The sequence below is a fragment of the Balaenoptera physalus genome, assembly GCF_965194825.1.
Source record: "Balaenoptera physalus genome assembly, chromosome: 1".
NCBI lineage: Eukaryota > Metazoa > Chordata > Mammalia > Artiodactyla > Balaenopteridae > Balaenoptera > Balaenoptera physalus.
Window position 1 is genome coordinate 76,131,062 of NC_138882.1, and position 8,768 is coordinate 76,139,829.

General features: G+C 38.2%; 1 pseudogene across 1 annotated transcript; it reads right to left on the bottom strand.

Moving 5' to 3' along the window:
* Positions 1–556: 556 nt before the first annotated feature.
* Positions 557–8,021, bottom strand: LOC309661394 (transmembrane emp24 domain-containing protein 2 pseudogene; annotated as a pseudogene). Its single transcript has one exon. The product of its transcript is annotated as a transmembrane emp24 domain-containing protein 2 pseudogene (transcript).
* Between the last annotated feature and the right edge of the window lie 747 nt (positions 8,022–8,768).

Below are 8,768 nucleotides of genomic sequence, written 5' to 3' on the forward strand. Positions count from 1 at the left end.
AATCGATATATATTTATTTAGCCTCTAAAATGTTCAATGTACTATGTTAGGCATCAATGGGGACGGAAAAAATATGTAAATTTTTTCTTTCTTACCTCAAAGTACTTATATTTGACTGTGTTGAAAGAATATATACAGGTAAAAAGTTTATATGTCAGTATAACACTACAGGTATTGTGAATGTCAAATAATTTATGTGTAATTTAATATGTAATAAACTTGATAAAAATAATTTATATGATGTAGAATTTCCTGCAATAAGTTTCATTTTGGAGAATATATATGAAATATATTTTTGTGTATATGCGTATGTTATAAAAAATATTGCAGGGAGTAGTGAATATCAGTCTAGGAAGATAAATACCAAAATGTAACAGTAGTTGCCTTTGGGTGGTAAGGTTCTGAATGGTTTTAAATGTCTTCTTACTATATTGTGTGAATTTTTACAGTTATGCATAAAATAGCTTTGTGTAATTAAAAATATGAGGCTGTGAATTGCAACTACCAAATGAGAGGGGAATATAAAGAGTAAAAGCAAAGACTTCTAAAGAAGAGGAGATAACTAGGGCTGGAATATTCAGGAAAAGCATTGTGGAGAAGGTTGGACGTGAGCTAGGCTTTGAAGGATGGGTAGAACTGGGGTGATGGAAGATGCTTGAGGGCACTCATATCTGCACATAAACAGTACCTTTAAGTCAACACAAAGTAACCCCACACACTGACCACTGCAAGAGTGAGCCATAGGCCCCTCAAAAGCTGTTGACACTGATATTCCAGAACATCTCATTTATTCCTTGCATTTTTTTCTATTGCCATCTGGCCTCAGAATCTCAGTCTTGTCTCATATTTGTAATTCTAGGACTGGTCTTTGGACTCGGCCTTGAAATTGTTTTTTCCTCTTTGGCTTCTGCCCTTTCTCAAGGACCCTGACACGAATGCTCCTCTCTCAACCCACTTTAAGTAGCATACCTCACTATAACCAGCCCCAGGACCCATCCCTCTGTCCTGGCACTAGCTAGCCCCTCAGTGGGGTGTGTCTAGTCCTCATCAACCCTAGAGGAGAACATGTTTGACTCCAGACACAAGAAATGGAATGACAAAGTGTGTAATGTACAAAGCATGTTTAGAGGCCAATGTTCAGAGTTCAGAAGGAGGGTTCATTTAGGGTAAGTGAGGACAAATCTGGATAACATTGAGAAAGACCTTGAAGGTAAGTGTATTAGTTTCTTATTGTTGCGCTAACAAATTATCACAAACATAATAGCTTAAAATAACAAAACAACAAAAATTTATATGAGTGGGCTAAAATCAAGGTATTGGCAAGGTTGTATTCCTTCTGGAAGTAGCAAAGAAGAATCTGTTTCCTTTCCTTCAGCTTCTAGAGGCTGCTCACATTCCTTGACTCATAGCCCCTTCCACCTTCAAAGCCCGCAATGGCCAGTTGAGTCTTTCTCACGTTAACTCACTCTGACTCTGACTTTTCTTCTGCCTCTCTTCCCACTTTTAAGGACACTTGTGATTACATTGGGCCCACCCAGATAATCCAGGAGAGCCTCTCTTTCATAAAGTCAGCTGATTTTAACAACCTTAATTCCACCTGCTACCTTAATTCCTCTTTGCCATGTAATGTAACATATTCACAGGTTCTGGGCATTAGGATATGGACATCTTTAAGAGGGCATTATTCTGCCTGTCACAGATAGATTAAAGATTTGAATTTTGTCCTCTAGATAATGGGGAAATTTTGAGAGTTCTTAATAAGTTACAATGTAAAAGGAAGATTAAGATGCATAAAGTTGCTTGGCTTGTTTATTACCAGAAAATTGTTATTTCCCCCTTAAATGATTAAATTCTAGATCATATCATCAGGAGATCCATGTCCACTTTTTCCAACTCCATTTTCACAAAGGGAAACGGGATCATAGAGATCTAAAAGTGGCAAGTTACATACTAGTTTGATCAAAAATTAAACCAGCAGAATTATCTGATGAGGTGAATTCCTCCCAGGCTCAAATATTCTGTGTCTGTGAACAATGATCCTTTCATTGTAGCAGATGGCAGTAGATTTGACTCAACCAATCTCAATTCTCCATCATACTCTGTCTCTCCATCTTCCTATGACTTTCTGCCACCCCCCCCCCCAAATTAATTTCAGACAGGCCTTTGTGCTTTGGCTGACATTCAAAACTGTCACCTCCGTGCACACATTAACTCCAAGACCTCTGTCATCTCTCACATTAAAATTCTATCACTAAGAGTCAGCACAGCTTGACTCAGCAAGCTAAGGGGCTGGTCTGAGCAAGATACAGTGACAGCAGGCTTCTCCCGTGACAACTTCGGTCAATTTGACAGCAATAAGACACCCTCCTTAGAACCAGTTGCAGCTCTTGTTGACCCAAGTGGGAAGGTCATCTTTCTGAGCAATTCTCTCCCCTTCCCATGAGAAAGAAAGGCCAAGGGTTACAAGACTTAGGTTGTGAATATTTTATGGTTAAATGACCACAACAGTGAGGAACAATTAGTAAATTCCACAATCTAGGTTTATATTCTAACTGTGAAGTATGGCTGTTTGCTGGCTTAAGAGGGACTCTTTAAAATGACAGCTCAAGAAATATACACACAATGTGGGTAATAGGCAATTGGCAATTCTGTGTAGAATCCTGATATGGAAAATGATTTTGAAATCACCAAGTCTTCCTCAGTTTCAAATAATGTTTAGAGAGGTAAAATTTCCAGCGGCCACACTATTGATTACCACCGAGGAAACTCACCGTCTCCCTATCTTCCCCATGCCTGTCCGTTCTTGTTCTTGTGTGGTATCTCATTTGGGTGGGTTGTGCAGCTAATACCACGATCTGGGTTTGGAAACAAAAAATTCATGAGGATCACAGTTTAAGGATTCATTCACTCAGCTTTTTGGACTAAGCTAAATTACACACAAATACATGAAAAATGACAAACAATAAAGCATTCACTTCAAAGGTCACTTCCTCTATGAAGTCTTTTTTGGCCTCTCCCCAACTCCCGGGAAAAGTGAGTGTCTCACTCCTATATTCCCCTACTGTGGTCTTTTTTCTTAATTCAATTTAATTTTATAATATGTAAAATTACATTGTTTAGGGCTTCCCGAAACAATGTAATGGCTGGGATTTTATTCTTAAGTGACTGTCACAACCGTAACATCAGTGTCTATCATTTGGGAGGGAAGTAACAGTGAATGGCTACAGCAGACATGCCATCAGGCTTAGAGTCAGTGGCACAATAAGATGGAGTTTTGCCCCTTTCAGAAATGAGTCTGAGCTTGGGGGGTGCCACTTAAAATCCTGAGCTTGTTTCACTCTCTGTAAAATTTGGTATGAAGCACACTTCACCGAAGGTTTGTGTAGATTAAATGAGATCTTTGAAAAGAAGCTCTACAACTTTATTCCCCATTTGGAATGATTATACACTGTCTAGTTTTCACGTAATGGGCATGCTACTTTTTTAAGATAAAGTGTGGGCTATTTGGAACTCTTCTGCCTGATGTAATGCTCTTCAACCACAAGAGCACATTACCTGTATAAACTGTCCCCATAGCTGTCTCTAGCTGCTTTTAAACTTGATTTTCTCTTTAATAGAGATTTTGAGCAGAAGATATCATATCACCAAATCACTACTGGAAGGGAGATTGGGATAGAGAGTACAGTGTCATGGAGAAGGAACTGTGAAGTAAACAGAAGAAAATCATCAAGTTCAAAGACTGTTATCCCAGACCTGATCTTCTCCAGACACTATTCACAGCCATCTCCGATTTCCGGGACTTCATACCACTGAAGCTGCTCTTGGGATGTCAGATTCTATCTGAAACTTGGTGTGTCAGCAAGAGACTGGCCAAATATTCAAATAAGCAGTGTTTAGGAGAAACTTCATTGTAAGAAAGATGACAGAGGGGTAGACTTAGGTGACTCCATTCCAACAAGACAGATCTGTGCTGTCATATGGCAGCCAGTTGCCAAGCGAGGGTCACCATAAAAGCAATAAAAGCAGTGGGAAGGCTTCTTTTCTTTGATAATAACAACTAATATTTCTAGAGCACTTCAGAATTCACAGAGAAATTCATGTACATTAATTTATTTGAGCTTTTCTGCAATTCTGAATATGTTATTTTCCCCATGTTGTAGCTGATGAAATAGAAGTTCAGAAAGCTTTAGGGCTTTAATGAAGCTCATACAGCCCTTAAGCAACAGAACTGGGATTCAAATGCAGCTATGTTGATGCCAAATTTGAGGCTTTAGACTCAGAGCTACAGGGACAGGAAATCGCAGACCTGTCTGGTGATGTTTATTGCTCTCTGACCTACTGTGCACCCTTTTCTCTTTAGGTTTTGTGCTCTGCTGTGTCCCTTGCCTGAACCTCCCTATCTAACCCCTCTGACTTATATGAAGCTTAACTAGGCCAAGTCCACTTTTTAGAAACAATTACAAGACAATTTTTTAGAGAAGTTTAGATTTTCAGAAAAATTGATCAGAAAGTACAGAGAGCTCCCACGTAACCCATCTCCCATCCCCCCTGAACACCGTTTCCTCTATTATTTATGTCTTTATTGTGTGGTACATTTGTTACAATTGATGAACTAGCATTGATACATTATTATTAACTAAAGTCTATAGTTTACAACAGTGTTCATTTTGTGCTGAACATTCTGTAGATCTTGACAAGTGTATGTGTGCATCATTACTGTATCACAGAGAATAGTTTCAGTGCCTAAAAGTCCTCTGTGTTCCACTTATCTGTCCCTCCCCGCCTCCTCCAGTATTCCTTGCAGCCACTGATCTTTTTATTGCTTCCACAGTTTTGTCTTTTCCAGAATGTCATAGAGTTGGAATCATATGGGATGTAGCCTTTTCAGATTGGCTTATTTCACTTAGAAATATATATTTTAGGTTCCTTCATATCTTTTCATGGCTTGATAGCCCACTCTTTTTTAGCACTGAATAATATTTCATTGTATCACAGTTTGCTTATCTAATCATCTATTGAAAGACATCTTGATCACTTCAAGTTTTGGCAATCATGAATAAAGTTGCTATAAACATATGTGGATATACATAAGTTTTCAACTCCTTTGTGTATACCAAGGAGCACATATGCTTGATCATATGGTAAGAGCATGTTTAGTTTTGTGAAAAACTGCCAAACTGTCTTCCAAAGTGGTTGTACCATTTTTCATTCTCCCCAGAAATGAATGAGAGTTCCTGTTGCTCCACATCCTCACCAGAATTTGGTGATTTCACTGTTTTCAATTTAGCTTTTCTAAGAGGTGTGTAGTAGTATCTTATTATTATGTTAATTTGCATTTCCCTAATGACATATGATGTTGAGCCATTTTTCATTTGCTTATTTGCCATCTGTATATTTTTGGTGAGGTGTCTATTCATATCTTTTACCCATTAAAAAAAAAAAAACTGGTTGTTTGCTTTCTTATTAGAGAGAAAGCACTTTTTCTTTGAAATTTACTATGACCATGCCAGCATTCATGAGTCTTACCTCTCTGAATACCTGCAGCTCACATTATCTGTATACTAATTCTCTCTCACCTATTATGACTTCCACTAACACTTTATTTTCCATGTCTGGTACAGCCTCTCTAACTTGCTGATAAGCTTCTTCAAGGAAGGAATCAGTGTTGTACATCCCTGAATCACCCATAATATCTAACAACATGTTTTGTACATAGTAGGCACTCCGAATAACATATACAGTAGTTCAGTTAAAACCAAGACTATATTTTTAACCAAATTAAGATGGAACTAAGTAGAGTAGATGAGGTATCAGGATATCTGTATGTTAGTTATTACTCTCAGAGGCAATTACTTCCTGGGCTTCAGTTTCTTTGTTGTGAAATATCTTGTATAAAGGGCAAACACTCTATGGCTACGAAATCACTTTGGATGTTTATGAAAGGAGAACTCGCTTCTACCATCTGAAAATGTTATATCATTATCACCCTATCCCCAACTTGGAAGAAGGCAAAAGCAAGATTAAAGCTTGTGCCTAACTGCAGTCAAGGATCTTTAGTTTGTAGGAGTTAGGACTTTAATCCAGCAACCACTGAATTAACAAAAGTCTTAATTAGGCAGAATATTTTGTCTTTAATAGAGGCTGATAGAGAATGCAAGGTTGAAAGCAACACGGTAGACATATAACAGAAGACTCAAATAGAGTCCACTTTGGGATTGCACCAAGCCCAAGCACACAATAATTCTATTTATTCATTCAACTGATTCATTCATTCATTTATTTATTCATTCCTTTTTTTCTATAACTGAAAAGTGTTAAACTCAGGACTCTTTGTATTGAAGCAGGGTATGTGCATGTGAAAAATGAAAACTGTCAGAGTCTGCAAATAAGGCTTTGTTAGGTTGTGAGATGATCCTCAGTCAATAGATTCCAGATGTGTAAGCATGTATTTGTAATTTCTTCTGGTAAGGAAGGATTCTGGTAATCAAGGCAAGACCTGAGAGAACAGTACAGCTAAGACAGAGGCTGTGTCAAGGACCTTTTCTGTTACTGGTTAATTACATTGTTCAAGGGACTTATTTTATAAGACTGTTTAATATACCCAAGACTTTGGATAGTTGTGAATTATAAAATACAGGGGTAGGGAGAGAGGGAAAGAGTAGACAAAAATAAAAAGCAAAGCAACAAATTCCAAGTGGCACAAAACTTCTTAAATCTTAAATATTTGTTTCAACACATGAAGTAAATTGGTAGGTAGCTTTGGCAAATCTCTTGTGTGTGGAAAGGCTGCCAGAATGAATTATTGTTCTGCCTAAACTCCTCCATTAGCTGTTTGGTTGTGGTTACACCCTTGTACATGCTGAATCTCTGAGCTCTCCTCTGGATAAGAAAGCTAATAAATAGTCTCCTACATTATGAAGGGTCACTGAGAGAAATCAAATATTATTTATGTTTAACCATGTTAATTCAGTCAAGGTATATAAAAATATGAGCCATTTTCTGTATCAACACTGGAAATTGATCTCGGAATAGGGAGGGAATCTTATTAAGTATCAATTTGTTTATAAGGTTAACTTTAGAAATTCGAGCCTACTATAAAAGCAGATGCTTCTCATTTAATTTTTATTAAAGGAATTACAAATGATTTATTCAACTTTTTAAAAAATGTGCCATTTTATGTTAATATTCTGGTTATGCTCCTACACCAAGTGAATGAAAAATGTTAACTTTATTTCCAGGGTAATCGTGACATATTTAATTTAGAAGAAATGTGTTAAAGATAAAACCATAATAATTCTCGGAGGCATAAAAAGCACTAAAATAACTGATACATTTATTTAATAGCCCCCAAAATCAACAATTTTTCAGACATTTGGTGCATTGCAGGCATGCAGACATCTGCATTCTGAATTTCAAGTGAGTCTCCTTGATGTCCAAAATTAGGTGGATGCAAGGCACCTTCGTTAGTTTCTTTTTCTTTCTTTCTTTCTTTTTTTTTTTTTTTTTTGACATTACTATGACGAAGATGTTTGATAAACAGTGGATTATGAGTTTGGGATCATCAGAAAAAGGCTTTTTAAACAACTTTCCAGACTACAAAAAATCTCTTCAGGTAGTAGATGCATCCTAATGTCATGGCAGCTAGAACAAGAGCTTCAAAGAAGGACCAAAGGACGAGTCTGCTGTTTGTGCTGTCACTGATTTCTCTGTGTATTCTTTCCCGAACTTCCATGTATTCCTGTTCATGCTTTACAGCTGTCATTGCCACTGAGAGCTCATTAATCATTTCTTCTAGCTTGTTCTGGTGAGCTTCTGTTTCCATGTCCTTTTGGGGCCTCCCCAATATCAACGGTGAACATCACTATCTTTGGAGTCATGTTGGACATTCTGTTGCTAAAACAAAACTTATATGCTGCTGCTCTATCCATGTGAGCAGCAAATGTGTATTTCCCACTGGACTCCCAGTCTCCTTTATAAATTCCTTTATTATCAGGCCCTGTAATCTCCACGTCGATGTCCAGGCAGCCAGCCTCAGCCACCTCAAAGATGAGGCCTATCTTGCTGCCCGAGGTGACCCGCTCGAAGAAGCACTCCTGGGCATGTGAGTCGATGCTGACACATCGATGCTGACAAAGTAGCCCGAGGCAGTGGCCAGGAGGGCGACCAGGATTCGTCAGTTTCTATGGACTCTCAAAATAAGATTATTTGTATTTTGTTTTTCTCATAGTTTATCTACATGATAAATGTTGATAGTACAGAGACTGTTTACTTTTTATTTATTTATTGGCCACGTGGCTTGTGGGATCTCAGTTCCCCGACCAGGGATGAACTTGTGCCCCCTGCAATAGGAGGGCAGAGCCCTAACAACTGCACCGCCAGGGAATTCCCTGTACAGAGACTGTTTTACATTTAACATTTCTTCTCAAGTAAATACAGTTAGAATGGCCCTTGATGCTAGAAGACACAGATGACCCTGTGCATTATTCAGCTTTCCTCAAGTTAAACAGCCCACAAATTTCAGTGGCTTACAACAACAAAGGCTTATTTCTCACTCACATTACGTATTGGTGACTGTTCTGCTTCTCCTCCCTGTGTCTTCTTTATCCCAGAATCTGGAGTAAGAGAAAAGTCCCTCTCTGCTCAAGACAGAGGAAAAGAACAAGAAGACCGGCCAAAACTCTGTGATGACTGCTCAAAACACATTTCCTTGGCCAAATCTGATCTTAAACCAGATCCTTTGGCCAAGCCTGATGTCTGGGAAGGTAAAT